The sequence below is a fragment of the Meriones unguiculatus genome, chromosome 3 (assembly GCF_030254825.1).
Source record: "Meriones unguiculatus strain TT.TT164.6M chromosome 3, Bangor_MerUng_6.1, whole genome shotgun sequence".
Classification (NCBI taxonomy): Eukaryota; Metazoa; Chordata; class Mammalia; order Rodentia; family Muridae; genus Meriones; species Meriones unguiculatus.
In genome coordinates, this window is record NC_083351.1 from 182,900,811 (window position 1) to 182,921,651 (window position 20,841).

The window sequence follows — 20,841 nt, forward strand, 5'->3', positions numbered from 1 at the left end:
CTGTCCTTCACCTTCAGAAACAGTATAAGAGAGCTCACTCTGTGACTGATAATAGGAGATATACACTGTCTTTTGGGAAAATGTCACTCTCCTCCAGCTGGTGTGTGTGTGCCCCTTGATACAAAGTCTACAAACTCCACTTTTTGGTGGGTTTCTATTTTGTTAAATAACATCAACTATGGGATATTTCCTCAATTTTTACTGTTTAGTTCTGGTTGATAATTTATTTTTAATAATCAAGTTCTCCATGAAATTGTGATGATTCATATAAGAGTATTATCCATCTAATATCCTACTACTATGCAGAGTTACTCATAATTCAAAGAGAATGGACCATGTATTATGTCCCTTAGTCAGTGAAAATTTATACTTGGGAAAGTTAGCTTCATACTGAAACAAGTTTCTGTAGCATGATTTCTTTATACACACATGCAATCAAAGACAACTTTGCTTAGACCAGTTAGGTGAATACCACAATGAGGACATCAAATCAGATGTGAAAACTGGAAAAGAGAAGTAGGTTGGGCTGAATTGTGAGTAATTACCTGCTAATGTGAGTTCTGTGCTACCTTTGATAAACAAGTGAGACTGTGTAGAATTTTTTTGACACAGGGTTTCTCTGTGTAGCCTTGGCTGTTCTGGACTTGCTTTGTAGCCCAGGCTGGCCTCGAACTCACAGAGATCTGCCTGCCTCTACCTCTCAGGGTGCTGCGATTACAGGCATGTACCACCACACCTGTCTATCATATAATTTTAAAACTATCAAAATTTTCACTTTTACAAAGAAATGACACAATTTTAAATATTTTTCCTCTCTGCTAAGCACGCTTCAATTTCTAAACAATGCTCCTATAATCTAAATCTAAATAATTTATTAAGTTTCTCAGCCACCAAAAATCTTCTTGCTGAAAGAGGGCTAGATATTTATGGATCCACATTTATTCCTAAAAGACATTGTTTCATTACAATATAAGAGGGCTATTTCATGCTCTAAAAAGATACTATCAAAAGACTAGGCTCCTTTCTGTATTGCATCTTGTTGATGTCAGCAACTACAGAGATACAGTATAAACCTGGGACAAAAAAGAAAAAAAATATCCATTTTCATGGAGATTCTGAATCGAGTGAAAATAGGCCAAAAGGATATAAACAAAAAGTCAAAATCACTGCATTTTTTAATGATTATAAGGAAGGAAAAGGCAGCAAAAAAAAAAAAAAAAAAAAAAAAAGGATGATGAAACTAGTGGTTGTGTGACTGAGCCATCAGAAAAGCCTGTAGATGTCCAAAAGGTTGAGCTGAAATCTGACCATGAAGAAGAAGGTAGCCGCTCAGTGAAGCAGATGGCTTTACCCGAGGACAAACATGGGTGTCCTGTAGCTAGGACAGAGCACACCTCTGGGAGAGCGCTGTATTGTGCTCAAGTAGACCCAGGCCAGGTCACTTTCAGCACCACTAGCCATGCTGAGGAATTTGAAACCAAAGGCGTTGCATGTTTTAGAAAAGAAATTGACTGGAATTCCTTTCAAAATAACTATCTTTGACCATTTTGGAGAAAAGGTGAGAAAGTTGTTAACAGCAATGCTAGAGAGAGTAGTGAACGAGCATGAGAGCAGAAGACGCATAGAGTGACATTAGGAGCGATATAACTAGACGGGGAAAAAGATGACAAGACACAGAAGAAGCTTACTACTGGACTGACTATGGCAGGGGTAAAGAAAATAGAAATCAAAGATGCCCTTGTTTAAAGCAATTAGCTGAGTACCACAATGAAGACATCAAATAAGTTTGGGAGAGTTGAGAAGGAAGGAGTTTGAGATGGATCATGCGTAACCAACTCCTGATGTGAGTACTGTCTTACCCGTGCTAAATCAGGAATATTGCCCATAATTTTAAAAACTGTCTGAATTTTCACGTTTACAAGCAAACAACATGATTTTAAGGATTTTTTTTTCTCTTCTAAGTACTCTTCCATCTCCCAACAGAACCACAATGGGAACAGAGTGAATCTTCAATATAAATATCACTTAAGGTGTAAGTATAAAATATTTTATGTTGTCGATAACATTGAAGTTTACCATCTGTCAGGTCACTAAATGCTTTTACTGTCCCTGCAAAGGACATGTATTATTCTTTCAGCTTCAGAGAAGAGCAAACTAATGTCAAAGCAAAGCAAAATCAGCCTTCTGTGATCCCTAGAGATGTGCTGATCATGAAATCTGGGATACTGACTTCCTGGTTCCAAACCTTGTTGATACAGTCACAAACCTGGAAGCTTTACTTATGCATAAACCTCAGAGGATTTTTCCCCTATAGTTTTACTGTGGCCAGACTCTGACTCATGGAGGGAGAATCAGCCCCCTTATTATGTAGCAAATTCCGTGAGCACACACCAAGTATTTTCTCTAACAGCCTTAAAGCAGCTTCCTCTCTGTCTCCCTCAATCAACACTTGGAGACCTGTGCTCAGGTTGAGGAGAGTTCTACTTGGTTTTGTATAGACTCTTTGATATGCACAAAGTCCAATGATTTTTGTTCAGTCCCCGGGACCTCAGGCACAGCCAGCCCACATGTGGCGGGAAGTGAGGGAAGAGGAAAGGAGGAATGTGAGGGAGACACAAACACAGCACAATGTTTTCTTTCTGTGAAACTTCATCAAGTCTCCAGTTCCAGTGACCTCACCGTCAAGCAATGCCAGATTCTTTGCTTTAAATCAAAGTTGACTTGTGGTAGTGGTTCACATATTTGGAGACTTACAAGCCTACTGATTCTGATGTTGCAAAGGGAAATCCTGAGGGTTAGTATCTGGCCTCTAAGATCAGGGTGGCTGATGATATTGACTCTTCCCATGTTGCACTTTGAGATCTAGGAGGAAGGTTTGCATGGAAGATGAGACTGTAGATGTAGCTAGTAACATTCAAACTGGGCATGCGTCAGTGAGTGGACATTCTGTATTCTCTTTCTAATGAATTGAAACTGAATTGCAGTAACAGGCTCATTATTGACCTTCCTACCTTACTTCTTGCCCTGTGCATTTACATGTTTTACCAAAGTACTTTATGTAAATCGCCTACTTAAATCTTTGCTATTCATATTTATCACAAATAGAACAAAACCCATGAACTTTTTGTGATCAGAGCATTTGTAATCTGATCTCTGGTTACATCCATGACCTATTTTATCATTACTTTTTGTGTTCATATCTGTGCAAATGATTCTTGAGTTCTTGCTATTCCTAAAACCTATCAAATACTCTCAGACTCATGGTTACTGGCATTGCTTTCTTCTGTAACTAAATGAAAGGCTCTTCACACAAAAATCTTGTGGTTCATTTCTTCATAGTTATAAAACATTTTTCCCCTCAAATATCCTCATGACTCTCTCATGGATGAAGTTTTTCTGTAAGAGAAATCTTTGAGATAATGTGGAATATATGTGACCCTGAGACTGATTCAATAAAAAAATAATAATAATTTAGGAGTACCATGGTGATTAATTTTGTGTGTGTATCCATTTAGTCAAACATCATTATGGGCACTTTTGCCATGGTACTTTTGGATAACATTAAAATATGAATCAGTCATTTGAGTAAAGAAATTATCCTTTCTAATATAGTGGACCTCATCTAATCAATGGCAGATCTCAATAGAAGAGAAAGGCTGACTCCATTGAAAGAGTCAAAGCCTTTGTTGGAGGGACAGAACCTTCAGCTGAAAACAGAATCATTAAATGTCTCCATTTCCAGACCTTTAAGCTCAAAGTCAAGCAAGCCATCACTCCTCTCACTTCTTCACTCTAGTTTGCTTACTCCCATTGCAAAGTTTGGGACCTGCCAGCCCCATCATGTTGGAAGCCTGTTCCTCAAATACATATCTTTCTGTGTCTCTCAATAAACAATTTTGGTTCCAGTTCTGGGGAACTTGTATAAATGTAGACTTGGTACCAAGAGTGGTTTTAAGGACCTGAATTTTAGTTTAAAGAATGAATTTTCTGAACTGGTCTGGAGTATCCACAATTGGCTTCTTAACCTAAGTATAAATAAAAGAGCTAAAGTTTGTTTCAATATTTAAGTGAACATTGATAGTCTACAACATGATCAGAGAACAGAAATTCCCAAAACATCAACATATTGGATTAAATTATTGACCAAATATTTATAATAACATAATAACTTTGTGAGTTTATGATATTCTTTCTCTTTCTGTCCTTTCACCCTTCCTTCTCTACTTCCCTCTGCATCTCCTTTTATAAGTACTGGGATTGCCAGTGTTTCCCACCATACCCAAAACTATATAATTTCACTTTTTTATCAAAATAGTGAACGAAATAAGATTGTTTATTTCTATTGGTGCAAGTGACATGAACTAAATGATTCCATTTTTTAGCATGAATGTCATATAAATAACCTCAAGCCCATGTTTTCCTGAAGTAAACTTTTCTTTTCTGTACATACAGTACCAGGACTGCTAAAATCCAAATTTAATGTCATCCACATAAAATGACTGAAGCCAAACAGAAGTTGAAACACCTCTTTAAAGAGTGCCTCCTTAAAGTGAAAACACTGATTGCAAAGAAATGGCATCTGGAAAGTATAAGTAGGGATGCCTAGGAAGGTAAGAACATTGAGTCACTAGACTTTCCATATTGTTTGATAATGCATGTAGCCTCTTTTTCTACACTTAAACAATCTTCTGCATCCCAAGGGAATATCCATGTTATCTCAGGAGTTGCAATGGATTTACGTTGTTACTTGTTTTCCAAGACTGTAGGTATTCTTCATCTCCACCAGCAGAGCATATCATTGTTTTGAGAGGGTATCAAGACTCAAATGGCAGCTGGTGAGATGACCCATGAAAAGATGTGATACACTTTATAAGAACCACTTGAGCTTTAAATTTTTCTATAGAGAGAAACCCAAGGAACCTGTCATGTATGGAAATTGACCCTAAGGGTGAGAAGTAATGGTAGAAAGACTGTACTCTTCTATTAGGCTAAAGTGTTGAAATGGATTCACTAAACAGAAATTTAATTGATGTAGTTAAAAGAACTAAGAAGGATGGTAATAGTTTGTTGGTCATACGGAGCATGGATTAAAAGGTGACCTACAAAGAGCAAGTTGGGAATACCATATTAATATTAATATGTTAATTATTGCATTATATAATATTATAATGTATAATATATACATATAATTATATTAATGTTTTGGTAGACCATAATGTTAGATTAGTTTTCTCATTTACTGCTTGTTAATTTAGGAGGGGGCTAAAGACAAGCCTTTCACCACATCTGTCAGAAATAGACTTGAGGAAAGTTCTAATGTCCTCAGTGATCTTTACAATGTTTTTCTGCTGAAGAAATATTGCAGTGATAAGTGAGTCAGTGATTTGAAAATGCTAAGTGCAAGGCAAGGCAGCTGTGGTTACTGCAGTGAACACCAAAGTCAAAGCAATAGTCATTATACTCTGGACTTTCCAGACCCACAACATTGGCAACTTACTGATCACTGTGTCGTTTGAGTAAAACAAATAATTACTATATCAAGTTGGTAATTTATTTGTATAAACAGAAGATGTCTAGGTCAAGTGAACAAAATTCTAAATGAAGTCACATAAACATGCTCTCTTAGCTTCTTCATCAATTCTAAGACCATGACAAATTGTAGCTAAGATCTTAAGGAAGAATCTTTGGGACACTGATAAAATGGACACTGTAGGCCATTTTCTTAGTTTTTCTCAGAAAGACATATTCATCCTTAGAATCAGAGTCAGTATGATGAATAAAAGCAAGCAGAAGCAATTAAAACATGAAAAAAAGTAAATAATCGGATTGCTAAAGGCAGCTAAACATTAGTTTCAAACTGACACTAAACCCAAGACAAATTTATGATCTTCTCGGTATAGGAATGTCTTACCTGGGTTATTTGATCTATAATGTTATGGCTCAAGTTTTCCTCATCATAAGTCTACTGTATCCTATAATTTATTTTGATGCTCTGAAATTATAGTTCCAGGATGTGTAGCTGGAATTCGTGGATATCTCCACACCACCACTGAACTGTGATGTGAAAGTTATTTTGATATAAAACATTACGTGCAAGCTATCAAACACACCTCTAAGTTGGAAAAAGCAATGAAGCATTACCAAATGGATTCAGACAATGCCAACATTGATTTGGAAAATGCAGGATTAGTGATGTGGATTAGTGGATTAGTGGATCATAACCTGTTCGAATTGCCTACTTGGCTGGTGTGGAGAATGGATGGATCTTAGTGTATATTGTTGATGCAATATGACATAATATTGAATAAATATTGGCTTCAATTATAGGTCTTACACCAGTTAAGGCTTCATTGCTTCAGAAAATTAACACAAATGTGTTTCCCCCTCATAATTGTTAATAAAGTTCATCAGAAGCATTTTGATTGTAACTTGAAAGTAATCGGGAAAGACCTTCCCTATCTTGACTCCAGGGCATATCTCCAATCCCCATTATTCTAATTTAGTTTACAGAAATCTTTGCAACTTTCATGAGGTATCATACAAGTCCACTATGACAATGGCATACACTATTGACCTAGTAATCTGTGTATTTGCAGGTTACAAGATGGGAAATACATACAGCAAGATTTTGTAGGCTTTTGTCTTATTGAGATTTTTCTATAGAGCTATGAATTCAAGACCTTGCAACACTGTTTTCTAAAGTGAACAGTGAATGATGATTTTAGCTTCGTCAAAAAACAATAATGAAACACTGCTTAATCAGTCTATTGTTTTTTTACCCCTGAGTGTTACTTCTATTCCTTTACAGAATTTGGACATCTGAACTATCTTATTTCTGTTGTGTTCATGTAAAGGAACACAAGAGGTGAAGGGGTTCTATAGCAGACTAATTTTCTGTGAAAAGGACTCTGTCGCTTTTCCTACATGATTCCTCAGCCTCAGTGGTGCTTGAAATGTTGATGGCAGATTAAGTATGCAATCTGAACCTTTGGCAGTGCCCTATAAATGAACTGTTATCATTTCTGTCCTTTGGAGTTTGGAGCCAATCTTTGCTATTATAGGTAGATAACTTACTTTCTTAAAGAAACACTTTTGGGATTGTTACTGAGTCTGGTCCTAACACGAGTATTTAGCAAGAAGCTACAAGTTACCACAAAACAAGTATCCTGTCATGAACTATATAAATGGATTATCATGTTATAAAACTGAGCATGTGCTGTAGTACTCTGACTTCAAATGGAAACAGAAAGGGTTGACTAAACCCCGAATCCACAAGCATTTTATATGAAAGTAAGTTCAAATGCCAATGAGGTGAACCAATATTTCCTGCCTTTTCTTTCTCAGCTTATACCTATAGTCTAATGAGGAAGTTCACTATAGTGAGTTGACAGTAGAGAAGATGTAAGTCTCTTTTTATAATTGTTCTGTGTGATGTGAAATCTCAATATTTTTATTAATAACACTTTATTCGCTTTGTATCCCCCAATAACCTCTCCATCCTCTTCTCAGTCCCACCCTCCCTCCTCCTCCTACACGCATGCCCCTCCCCAAGTCAACTGTTAAGGGAGGTCCTCCTCTCCTTCCTTCTGATCCTAGTCTATCAGGTCTCATCAGGAGTGGCTGCATTGTCTTCCTCTGTGGACTGGTAAGGCTGCTCCCTCCTCAGGGGGAGGTGATCAAAGAGCAGGCCAATCAGGTCATGTCAGAGACAATCCCTCTTCCCATTACTATGGAAGCCACTTGGACACTGAACTGTGATGGGCAACATCTGTGCAGAGGTTGTAGGTTATCTCCATGCATGGTCCTTGGTTGGAGTGTCAGTCTCAGAAAAGATGCCTGTGTCCAGACTTTTTGTTTCTGTTGCTCTCCTTGTGGAGCTCCTGTCCTCTCCAGGAGTTACTATTTCCCCCTTCTTTCATAAGATTTCCTGCACTTTGCCCAAGGTTTGGCCGTGAGTCTCAGCATCTGCTTTTATACCCTGCTTGGTAGAGCCTTTCAGTGGCCCTCTGTGGCAAGCTTTTGTCCTGTTTCCTGTTTTCTCCTCCTCCTGATGTCTATCCTCTTTGCCCTTCTGAATGGGGACTGAACATTTTAGCCAGAGTCTTCTTTCTTGCTTAATTTCTTTACGTGTACAGATTTTAGTAGGTTTAACGTATATTATATGTCTAATATCCACTTATGAGTGAGAATATTCCATGTTTGTCTTTCTGCTTCTGGAATACCTCATTCAGGATGATCTTTTCCAGTTCCCACCATTTACCTGCAAATTTCATGATTTCCTTGTTTTTTATTGCTGAGTAATATTCCATTGTATAGATGTACCATAATTCCTGTATCCATTCCTCAGTTGAGGGGCATATGGGTTGTTTGCAGCTTCTGGCTATTATAAATAAAGCTGCTAGAAACATGGTTGAGCAAATGTCCTTATTGTGTACTTGAGCATCTTTTTGATATATGCTTAGGAGTGGTTTAGCTGGATCTTGAGGAAGCGCTTTTCCTGATTGTCTGAGAAAGCGCCAGATTGATTTCCAGAGTGGTTGTACAAGTTTATATACCCACCAGCAGTGAAGGAGGGTTCCCCTTTCTCCACATCCTCTCCAGGATGTGTTGTCACTTGAGCTTTTGATCTTAGCCATTCTGATGGGTATGAGGTGAAATCTCAGGGTCGTTTTGGAAATCTCAATACTAATAGAAATAGACACATCACTTCCACCCTTCTCAGACATTCCTGAAGAAAGAGGATGGATTAAAGTTCTGCCAATTAACTGAACTCTGACTAATGTACCTGGTTGTTCATGCTATATATAAAGGAGGAGTGGTCAGATGTATAATCATATACCAATACAAGTGTTATGGACAATGAGTTGGCAATGACCCCAGATTTGAAAATTTTGTGACTGAAATATTTGAGGAAGCTGTTTATAGATAGACTTCTCTGAATGAACAACAACAACAAAGAAAGAACATTCCATGTGAATGTTTACCAAAGTGTGACCTCAGTAAAGGAGAATTCTAATAATCAAGTGGATAAAATGACCCATTCTGTGGCTAGTACTCAGCCTCTTTCCCAAGCCACTGCTGTCATTATTAATTGGCTTGTGAACAAAATAGCTGTGATGATAGCATAGAGGTTATGCATGGGTTCAACAACAAGGCTTTCATTCAGCAAGGAAGACTTGGCCTGGGCAGGCTGATGATCCCTTGGTCTCTAGGAGCAAAGAACAACACTTAATCCCAAAATAGCATTATTTGGTGTGAGTATTAGTTAGGAACCACACAGATCAAAGAGGATACCTTTTTAGCAGAGGCACTGCAGCCATGAGGGAGGATATCCCTGCTGAGATATTCCTGTGGTACAGTGTTACAGTTCCCCTTCTGCTCTTGTTCTTCTTCAGGGTTGCAGCTACCAGGGAAAGGTATCTCGAGCTGAATTGAGGAGCTTGGGAGCATCAGCCCTGCTTCTTTTTTGCTTTTTCTCTTCTTCACTTCTGTGTTACTTGGCTTCTACCTGTGAGAAAGTCACACTGGACAGCAAATCTCATAAAAGAGATGAATTGGGAAGGATGAACTGACAGTTTGGAGGGATGGATCCAGGAGTGGCTGCCTCTGCTCTTGGCAGAAGAGAGCATGGAACTGACCACTAGGCAAGGCTTGTATAGGATTTCTTGTGGTGCTGAGCATTCCAGAGAAGGTTTTACCAGAGTGGGGATTAGAGGGATTTCAAATCCTGAGCTTGGGGGAGTTCAGGGATTGGTGGGTTTATCTGTTCAGGGAAGGGTGGGATTTTTCTTGTAAGGTAGGGTCTGGGCACTCTTCCACCTCCAGGCTGGGAATGATAGTAACAACCATTAGAATATGGCCAGTAGGGCCCTTAGGGAAGTCTAGGGGTGGGCAGGGCCTGGCTTCTGGAGTTCCTTAGGTGGAGGCATGGCCATTTTTATGACTTGAAGGTTTACAAAGTTTACAAAATACAGAAAGTTTACAAAGAGAGTTCATGGCTTGAGCTGGTACGAGTAAGTTCTTAATGTTATCATGTCTTGTGATTAACACCAATGGGAAATTATAAAATTCATTTTAGGTACGCTTCATAATGTATTACAGCATCCATAACTGAATATTTAAACATCTCATTAGGAAAAGAGCAATCAATGATCATGTAAGGGAAGATATAGTGAGTGGTTAAAAAAGAAAGTCATGAATATAGGCTTTGACCATGTGACCATACACAGAAATGGAGACTACTATAATTATCACACAGACATTCTCCTCTCTTTTCTGTGAAGGTACTTGCTATGAATGTGTGTGAGAGAACTGTATTAAAGAAATGTCTGCTTCCTCCCCTTTCTTACCTTATGTATGAGTCTTACATCATAGTAAATACTTTTGGATTTATACCATATGTTTAAATTACAAGATAAGAAGAGTAAGATGGACTTTACTTAAACTTCTAGAGAAAGATTTAACATAGTTTCAGGTCTTCCCTGAACAATTCTATCATATTATATAACATTATAATTTTGTCATATCTTCATTTGGTGATGAAGTTTGTGTCAATGAAACAAGTATGTATGCTAAGTTTATGGTGGGTGAGCATAAGATGCTATTTTTATGTTTCTTTGGATGATCTTTAGATAGAGCAAAACAGGCCCTTGCAAATGCATTCAGACTTCATTTATTTGAAACACAAGGGCTGGCTCTATCCACACAAAAAATAATTTTCTAGTTCGAAGGCCTTTGAATGTCTGATTTTCTTTTGTTTTCTTGATTTTCACTCTGAAGTATCAGCTCTTCTTGGGCCGTAGCATGTTTTGTCTTTGGATTAGGACCATGGCAATGACTTTCATGTTTTTCAGCATTTTGACCTTACAGAGGCTGGTAAGCCCAAGGTCTGCAGAAAGTCCAATTTAGGAATTCAGGCTGTGGGCTTGCCAACCTCTCCAATCCCATGAGCCAATTCCTTTAAACACAAGTTCTCTTGGGTGTGTTTCTATGCAGAATCCTGATTCATACATGTACCAAATTAAGGATTAATTCTAAAGTGGGAACTTTTAGCATAGAACCTCGCAAAGTAATGACTTTATATTTGCTTTGTTTTCTAAGGAGAAATAAAAAGTTACAGAGAAAAAGAAAACAGACAGAAAACACTTCTTCATATAGAGGTGTAGGTGCAAGTTTTATGATTCACACACACACACACAAAAAAAAAGCAGCAAAAGTGAAAAAAAATATTCCTAGACAGGTTTTCACATGGTAGAGAAAAATCCAGTATCATGATTCTGAAATAACTGAGTTATCTTCCACAATGTGTATCTGTTACAAGTTCAAAAAGGTCTTGTAGTCCCCAGTGTTACAATCATCTAAGACACTAAGGCACTTATGCCATGAAAATATTCACACAAGCATAACAGTTTAAAGAGGTTCCAACTGACCGCACCGTACTCATTACTCATACTTTATCAAGTTTTCGTCTGATATGGTTTGAATTTACAAAGGACACCCCACCTGCCTTAAAACATTCTTCCTAACAGAGCCACGTCTGCTAGTGAGTGTCACCCTATTGCTTTACATCTTTGCAACAAATTGAACCAATTCAATTTTACTTTGCTATATATATCCATCTAAATAATTTTGTATAAATCATACTTCTATTACAATGTCTGCAATAGTTTTATTAGGATTGAAGCCAATCTTAATATTTTAATAACCCTAGTATATTAATAATGCTGAGGTATGCAATCCCTCATGTAGTATATTTGCACATTCATTCATCAGCTTGTGGATTTAACAATGTTTAAAACTTTTGTTAAATATATTCTTAAGTATTTTGGGTATTTGATGGTATAACAAATGGTATAATTTATTTAATTTGAATTTCTAACATGTGATTAAGATGTGAACATAAAATCTATGTTTTTTTTCTTAAAGTTATATCTTACAAACCTGCCTGATGCATTTATTTGTGTTTCATTATAATTTGGAGAAAGAGACATTTTTACCTAGAAGATCATCTGTGGATTCAGGCAATTTGTTTCTTTCTTTTCAATCTGGGAGTTTTTATTACTGTTTCTTCATCTTATTATGCTGTTTATAAAATTTTATGTAATATTAAAATGGTTAATGGTGATAGTAAATATATCTTGAAACAAACAAGGACCGTGCATGGAGATAACCTAGAACCCCTGCACAGATGTAGCCCATGGCAGATCAGTGTCCAAGTGGGTTACCTAGTAAGGAGAACAGGGGCTGTCTCTGACATGAACAATGGCTGACTCTTTGATCACCTCCTCCTGAGGGGAGAACAGCCTTGCCAGGCCACAGAGGAGGACAATGCAGCCATCCTGATGAGACCTAATATGCTATGATCAGAGGGAAGGGGAGGTGGACCTCCCTTATCAGTGGACTTAGGGGAGCATTGATGGAGATGAGGGAGGAAGGGTGGAGTTGGAAGGGGACGAGGGAGGGGGCTACAGCTGGGATACAAAGCGAATAAACTGTAATTAATTAAAATTAAAATCAATTAAAAAAAGAAAAGTAAGGGTACTATGCAAAGGCAAGATATTAAGAAGTTGTTCCACAAGGAGAGCAACAGAACAAAAAAATTTGAACAGAGGGAACTTCCCAGAGACTCATACTCCAATCAAGGACTATTCGTGGAGATAACCTAGAACCCTGACAATGCAGCCACTTCTGATGAGAACTGATAGACTAAGATCAGAAAGAAGGAGAGGAGGACCTCCCCTATCAGTGGACTTGGGGAGGGGCATGCATGCAGAAGGGGGGATGGGACCGGGAGGGGAGGAGGGAGGGGCTTGTGGGGGGATACAAAATGAATAAAGTGTAATTAATAAAAGTTAAAAAAAAGAAGTAAAAAAAAAAGAAGTTGCTCTCAACTTCTTGAGTTCTAGAAGATCAGAGAAGGAGACTATTTGCAACTGTTCATGATCAACTAAAGCACAAATTGAGGCTATGAGGACTGGCTGTGCAGATTATTTGTTTCCTCCACAGTCTCCAGGTAGTCTGAACTGACAGAATGGGTGCAACCAATGACCAACCATAGGGAAGAGTAGTGACTGGAGTTATCAGGAGATGACAAGAACTGTCAAGGCCATGGACTCTGTTCTCCGCTTTTTTAATCACTTTCCCGTGGCAGGATATCTTGCCAGGCCACAGGGAAAGAGGAGGGGCTTAGTCCTGATACAGGTTGCTATGCTGGGGTCGGGGTTGGGGCTCCCCTTTTCTGAGAAGAAGGGAAGGAGGATAGGGGAAATAGGGAGCTATGGTGGGGTCTGGAGAAGAAGAGGGAGGGTTTATGAAAGGGATGTAGAATGAATAAATAAGAACTTAAAAAGAAGGACCTGGAGACGTGTATGTGTGTTGGACTTTACCTGTAGAGTTGCTGTATTCAATGAGGAATTATAAGCTTATAAGCAGAGTGGCAATGGAATTCTATTTGTCTATTACATATGGAAAAGTCATTGCAAAGGTAATAGTAATACTGATGTATACACACAAACAAATGATACTACTGAAGATGAAAGAAATTGAGAGAGATACACTAAGATGTATTTGAAACATGGTAAAACTCAATATAAAGGCTTATTAAACTAATTTCAATAGGTAGAGTAAAAAGAATGTCAAGAACCATGGCTCCATTTTGTGTTTGTTTTTCCCGTTCATCAAAGCTAACAATAACAATGGAATATAATTATGGTCAAAATTCAGTTTTGAGAATTTTCAGTTAGACATGCTGTGGAATACTTTGTCAGAAATGACCATGAGCAAAAGCAAGCCAGCCAATAACCACTAGTATACCTCAAAATCTAAAGCCTAGGAGGAAAGAGATCTGACCTGAGTCTATGCTACTAAACTGATTTTGCAAATAGGTGCTGCTTAAAGACCTGCCTTTTCTGTTGTTATTGACAAGGTGATTGTTTTTACATTTTTATTTTGTTCATTTTACCATATAATTTTTCTTACTTGCCTTCTTGAAACATTGCTGAAAGAATGAGTTTTTTAAAAAATGCACTTGAGGTTTTATTTCTTATCTTTATTATTATTTTCTTTGGATTCAGAAACAAAACAAATGTATAGGCTTTTTATGTTTTCAAATTGTCAATGTACATGCTCCAAATGGAGAATGGTAAGTCAGACAAAAAATACCAAATGCGTTGCTTGGGGAGGCAGCAGGGAAAATGCTGAGATCATGAACATAGACACTCAGTCTGGTCATGGTGGAAGGTACAGATAGATTTCAAATATAAGAATTTGTTCTGGCAAATGTTTCCAAATAGAAAGGTTTATCCTACTTTCTGTCTCAAAACCGGTGTTTGCTTTTCTACATTAAGAATACCATTAGACATTGTGCAAGAAAATGCCATTGACTGGGTTTTCTGCCTGTGGCCTGGGGTTTGGCAATTCATCATTTCCACTAGAGCTTTCTGAAACGCTCTGAGAAAGACATGAACAGTATGAGAGTGCTTGTGATGATGTGAGCAATTAAAGAACACGGCTCTGATAAAAATTTCGAAAAGTGGAAGCAAAACATTTTGATATTTTGAAGAGATCTTAATCACATCGGATACTCTCATTTTACATATGGGAAGATTAAGTCTTAATGAGGGGAAGTAACTTGCCTAGGGGTGCAGAGTTGAGATTAAAGCAGATTCATCTGTATCCAATGTTCTCCATTTCAAAATTCATGAATTGGGAAGAATGGGCCCAAACTTCTGGCATCGATGCAGTAAAGAATCATATAAATAGGATTTAATTGGCCTCACCTGGGCCTCCTAAGGGGAGGGCTACCACAAGTCATTGGTATTCTAGTTAAACTATGCTAATTGTCACTCAAACTGACAGGAGCTTTTCCTCTAGTAATGGGCTTATACCAAAAGGAAGACATCATGCATGCTTACATGAGTGTTTAGAGATGTCTACTGTGAGTTTGGAAATGGAAAAAAAATAAGCTGATAAGTAAGGCTTAGTCACCTACTTGGTTGAACAAGGAGATTCGGGGTTGGCTCTGCAAGCTTTTTTGTGCTGAACCACTGGATGTTTTTTCAACTATTGTACTTCTTGAATTTCTTAAGAGAGGAAATAGTGCTAAAGGGAGGAATCCATCCCTTCAGATGGAAAGAAAACATATGATCCAGGCACGTTTGTTTAGTCTTCCTGTGACTCAGATAGAGCAAAAAGCTCATTATTTTGAATTGGTGGTAATTTGTACAGGGCCTATTCTGGAGTTTACCTTTGCTTTATCTGGCTGAAAGGATTTGAAAAGCAAATTAACAGTGTAAACAGGATGGGATGCAGCAGTATTTAAACTCTGTAAGAGAGCAAACTTTCTCTGAGTATCTTTAAAACATTATTTATACATGCAGAGATGCCATGTTAGCTAAAGATTGCTCTTATCTATTTATTGTAGTGAATTCCCTTAATTGTAACTAAGAGTCTTATATTTAGCTTGGTTTGACCCAATAAATGTGTTTTTTGGAGAAGTCAGTTTGCATTTATTTTGTAATCATCAAACTTAAATATTGACACTAATTTAGACAGGCCTTGAGTGTCAGAAGTAGGTATACTTAATAACCTATGACTTCTATTAAAAATAAACACAAGGTTTGTGCATCTCAGAGAGCAGAATAAAGAGTGGGTATTGTAGGCTTGGATTTTTCACCAAACCTACTTTCTTCAGGGTTCTTAAGCACCTTTAGCTCCTTTCCAACACTCACAACCTTAGGAAGGTGATTAGTAGGGAAAAGGACTGTAGAGCTCTTTTATCTTCTTCCTGCTGATTAGAGTTCATGGGTCTTTAGGGGATTACCAGACTCATTCGTCAGGATACCAGCAGTCCAGTCCAAAGGCCAAGACCAAGTAGTAACATGAAATAAGCAAAAGCCTCAAGACTCAGAGAAGCTCCCTGAAATGTTTCTCTCTGGGAAGTCAAGGGCCAAAGCACTTGATGAGCACAGCAATGCTGATCCCAAAAGCGATCTCTTATTTCCATGGACCATATATGTGCTCTGCTCAGTCTACCCACGGATGTTCTCAGCCGGCCAAAGCGATGCCCCTCGCATAGCACTTGCGCTCTCACAAGCTCACAGAAAAACATCACATGCCTTCTCACAAGCCAACCTGGGCAAAACATCATGTGCCTCGCTTACAACAAAACACCACACGACAAACCTCAGTCTTCAAGGAAACCAGTAACTCCTACTTCAGGGTATGGAAATAAATACCTTTATCTCAACTTCTTATTAATTATATTACATATATGTACATATGCACACTGCGTGAATGTACATATGCTTCATTACATGAAATTTAATGGATTCTGTGGTTAAAAATAGAAAGCAAAAATATACCCCAGCTTTCAGAACAGAGGACAATTTGCCTCTAGCATTTGTTTGCCTAGTCCGTGGGGCCCTGCATTGTGCCCACTAACAATCAGGGTAGAACGTTTCTACCTATTGCTCTTAGACTCAAAGTTCACTTTTTTTTCCTGGATATGTCTTCAGAGACTCACCCAAAATAACACTTTACAAGGTTTTGGGGTTCTTTAATCAGGTAGAACTGACACCTATGGCATGGCCTGTTATGTTCTCTCTTATACCATGTTGTCAAGGATGGGTCTATCTATTCCATTGGAATCGGAGGCTCCTATAGAAATGGCTTTTCCTATAGAAATCAAAGCCTATCATTCAATGACAGGCTAAACCAGGATGTAAAAAATTCGTTTGCTACTTTTAACTTATGACTAATTTTTTTAAAAATAAAAGACATATTTAACATATAACACCAAAGGACAGTTTTATAATAAGAATTATGCATGCATAGGAGCAAAAGATAAACCTTAAAAATCTTTAGTTTGTGAAAATTGTTTTCATATAATTTAATTTGATCATATTCTTTCCCTTTCCCAATTCCTCCTAGATCAAGAAATGAAAATAGACATTTTATAAGCCAGTAAAACACAAAGGACAAAACCACTATATGTAATATTTTTTTACTAGCATGTGGTTTTTTTTTGTGGCTAGAATTGCTAGCATTTAATTTTCAGATATTAATTCAACCTCCAGCTTGTGCTATCAATATCATGGATTTCTTGATTTCTGAGTTTTACTTTATTTATATTTACTTCCAAAGGGCTTGATTATGGTAGGCACTAAATACAAGCTTAACATTATTAAATGGATGTGGAAGATGTGGGCATACATTAGATAATCAGGAGAGAAAATCTTTCACTAAGAATGCAAAGATGATACTAGCATCTCTCACAAAGCCATCTGTAGTAATCTTTCGGGCTATTCAAAGCTGTTATAACCACTAGTTGAATGGTTAACCATAGTTTTATTTTTAGAATGAGCAGGTGCCAAATCAATAGCAGCTATAATTATAGTTACCTAGTTAAAAATGCTTTAAAATAGATTCTTATCTTCCCCAATCAGAGAACAATTGGCTACTTAAACCCAAACATGCTGAAATAGGAACCATTACCAAGATCCATTTCTACCTCTTTCTTGATCAAATGAAATGAATATTTGAAACAGTAGCAATTCTAGAGTTGACTCTACTCTGCATAGAAGTGAAAACTAATTAGTCTATGCTAAGAAGAGTAGCCTCATTTCTCTCGCTGGTGTTTGCCTGATACATTCTATGTTTCATGCCACGTCTAAAGAAATGTGTAAAGTCACCTGGCAAATTTGTGAAAAGGATTCTTTATGATATTTTTTGCATATAGAATTTGTTAATGAAAGAAAATTTTGAATTCTATATAGAACTCCATTACAAGGAAGTCAATTCCATTTCTCTTATTAGTAAGACAAATGTCTCCCTCACACACAGTGTTAATGGGTTGGAGTAAAATGTTTAGACAAGCATGGGGAGCCAGTCTTAAAAGTAAGCTTACATAAATCAGAGGGTGAACAAGATCACCTAAAGAATACAAATCCTTAGATCAACAATGAGATATAGAACTAAATGACCAACACGAAACCTAATGCTAGGGAAAAAATGAATAGGCATCAATATTTGATAAACTTTCCTTATTGTGTAAGCCATTTGAGTCAGACTTTTCTGTCGTTTGTAATCAAGGAGACAGTAACACATACAGCAAGCTACCCACAAGTGCATCACTTACCTACACTGCTACTCATGAAAAACAAGCAACTACTTTTATTTTTTTTTCAGAAATTAAAATTGGAAAGAAGGAAGTTTGTAGATAGTAGCAAAACTCCCAGTAATGTTTACTAAAGCAAGTTGTTGGTGTTGCCTTCATGAGTCACTACCACACTCAAATTATGAGGAAACAATAATTGAATAGCCAAGGTAGTCAGCTGGTGGAGAGAAGACTGCACAGTGGCCAGTCAGGAGAATTCTAAAGCTGACTGTGGACTCTTGTGGAAAGGAGGTAACTGGAAAGAGCAAGGGTTCTGTAAAATATTATTTTAAAAGGCTTACCTTTTCCATTTTCTGTCCACATGTACTTCATTTTGTAAGTAAAACTGAATTTCAAGTAGCCTCTTTATAGCCCAAAGAACCAAAGAGAAACACATAACTATGGAATAAATACCAATAAAACCATTTCTAAGAACAACAACAACAAAATGAACCAAGAAAACAAACATCCACCTATTTGATGCCTGCCATCTCCTTAGACCATCTATACTATCCATATTCACTTAGACTAAGGTCACTGTCAACAAAGGAAAGAGCACTGGCAATAAAAGTATCAGTAAGCTACTCCTCAAGAAGAGTCCTCCTCAGTTGAGTATTACTGAGTTGTAAGCTAATACCCTCTACGGTACCAAGAATTGGTTTATTGACTGCTTATACTCATCTTTAGATACACAGACCCTAGTTATCAATAAGAACTCATTCTAGTACTTAACTCATCCAGGAGACAAATGTAACAGTCTAGGGACAGTTTTAGCTTTTAGTTTTTACAACTGAGGAGTTGTTACTGGAATCCCGAGGTAGAAGCTGGTGTTCCCAATGAAAGCCCTGCCCCACAACAAGCAAAAGTTTCTACCACAAACATCAACAGTGTCACAAGGGAGAAGTCCTGTCCTAAAGAATACCTTACACACAGTAGAAGGAGCCCACTGTGAGTGTGTGTGAGTGCATGTGTGCGTATATGTGTGTATACAGTGTGTGTGTGTAAATATATATATATATAATATAAATATATACAGCATATATACATATGTATATACTGTGTTGTATTATTACGGTTCTCTCTGTGAACACAACCAATAGAATCCATATATAGTATAAAGGACTTTTATTACATTTGGTTACACAAAAAGGCTTGGGTGGTCAAACAACGACAATATGTACTCTGTCAAGGCTGAGAACCCAGAGGCTGCTCAGTCTACATAGCTGAACTGTTTGAAAGTCTCAATATGGTGATAATAGCCTAAAGGTCTCCTGTAAGGCCAAAGAAGCTATGTTCTGGTACCCTTAACAAATGGCAGCAGCAGAAGCATCTGTAGGATAGATGCCTTCACCAGCAAAAAAGTGAAGGTAGCCAGGCAAAAGTATTATTGCTTTCTCTCACCTTTCTTTGTATCTGAGCTGCTGCTGGCAAGCATCTTCCTGGGTTAGTTCACCTTTTCAGGAAATATCCTCAAAGGCCCACCCACCCGAGGCATATTTATTAGTTGATCACAGTCCAATCAAATTGACCAGAAAAGTTAATCATCACAAGTGGCTTTGGAGAATTTCCAATTAATGCTTTTGTGTCCTGTTAGTATAATTAAGGCCCGGGAATTAAATGATCTGTTTTCACTGTATAAGCTGGTGTGCAGGTCCCCCCAATTGTTAAAAGCACACAGTTCCCACTTGGATAGCAGCCAGTAGAACAGTGGTGAGGCAGAGAGGCGTCCATTACTCAGACATAATAAATCCATAGTTTTTCATGCTTTAAGGTTAAGACATGCAGACTGAATAGAGGCCTTAGCAGTTAATGATGGTCTTCACAAGATCAGAGTTTGGATTCGAGCACTCACACCTGCATATAACTCCAACTGCAGGATTATCAAAGGTGTCCAAATACATACATACACATACTCATGTACACACACACACACACACACACACACACACGTACACACACACTAACACACACTCACTCTTGAGAGACTAACAATAAATAATAATAATAATAATGATGATGATGTATAAAATTTTTAAAATTTAAGATATCAAAAATATATAGAATGTTTTCTAAATGTGATACTTTTAGCTTTGCTCCTGTCTGTTGATTTTGTGTCTCTAATAACCCTTTCCTTCTGTTTTGGAATTACCACTGAAATTTCCATTGGGAAAATTACGTCTTTATAGATATTTTGTATTGGCTTTTAGACATTCTTACCGTGTATAGGTGTGTGTTGCAAGCTACCTCTTCAAGTATTAGTGTCCTTTGGATTGAATTAACACAAGAATAGGAAATATTTGAAGCTCATGTCCATTGCATTACAATTGTTCGTAAGAGAATGACCTCAACTCCTCTACATGGAGTCTCCTTTTCTCTTGTATCTGCCTACATGCTCAGTTGATTGCTCCATTCTTTTTTTTAAAGATGTATTTATTTATTATGGATACTGTATTCTGCCTGCATGTATGCCTCCACATTAGAGGAGGGCACCAGATCTCATTATAGATGGTTGTGAACCATCATATGGTAGCTGGGAATTGAACTCAGGGCCTTCAGAAGAACAGCCAGTGTTCCTAACTCCTGAGCCATCTCTCCAGCCCCGATTGCTCCATTCTTTAAGCACTCTTCAATGTCAGAACTAGGCACTGGGCAGAGAGGAAATTGGAACATATAGGCTCTCATTTTCT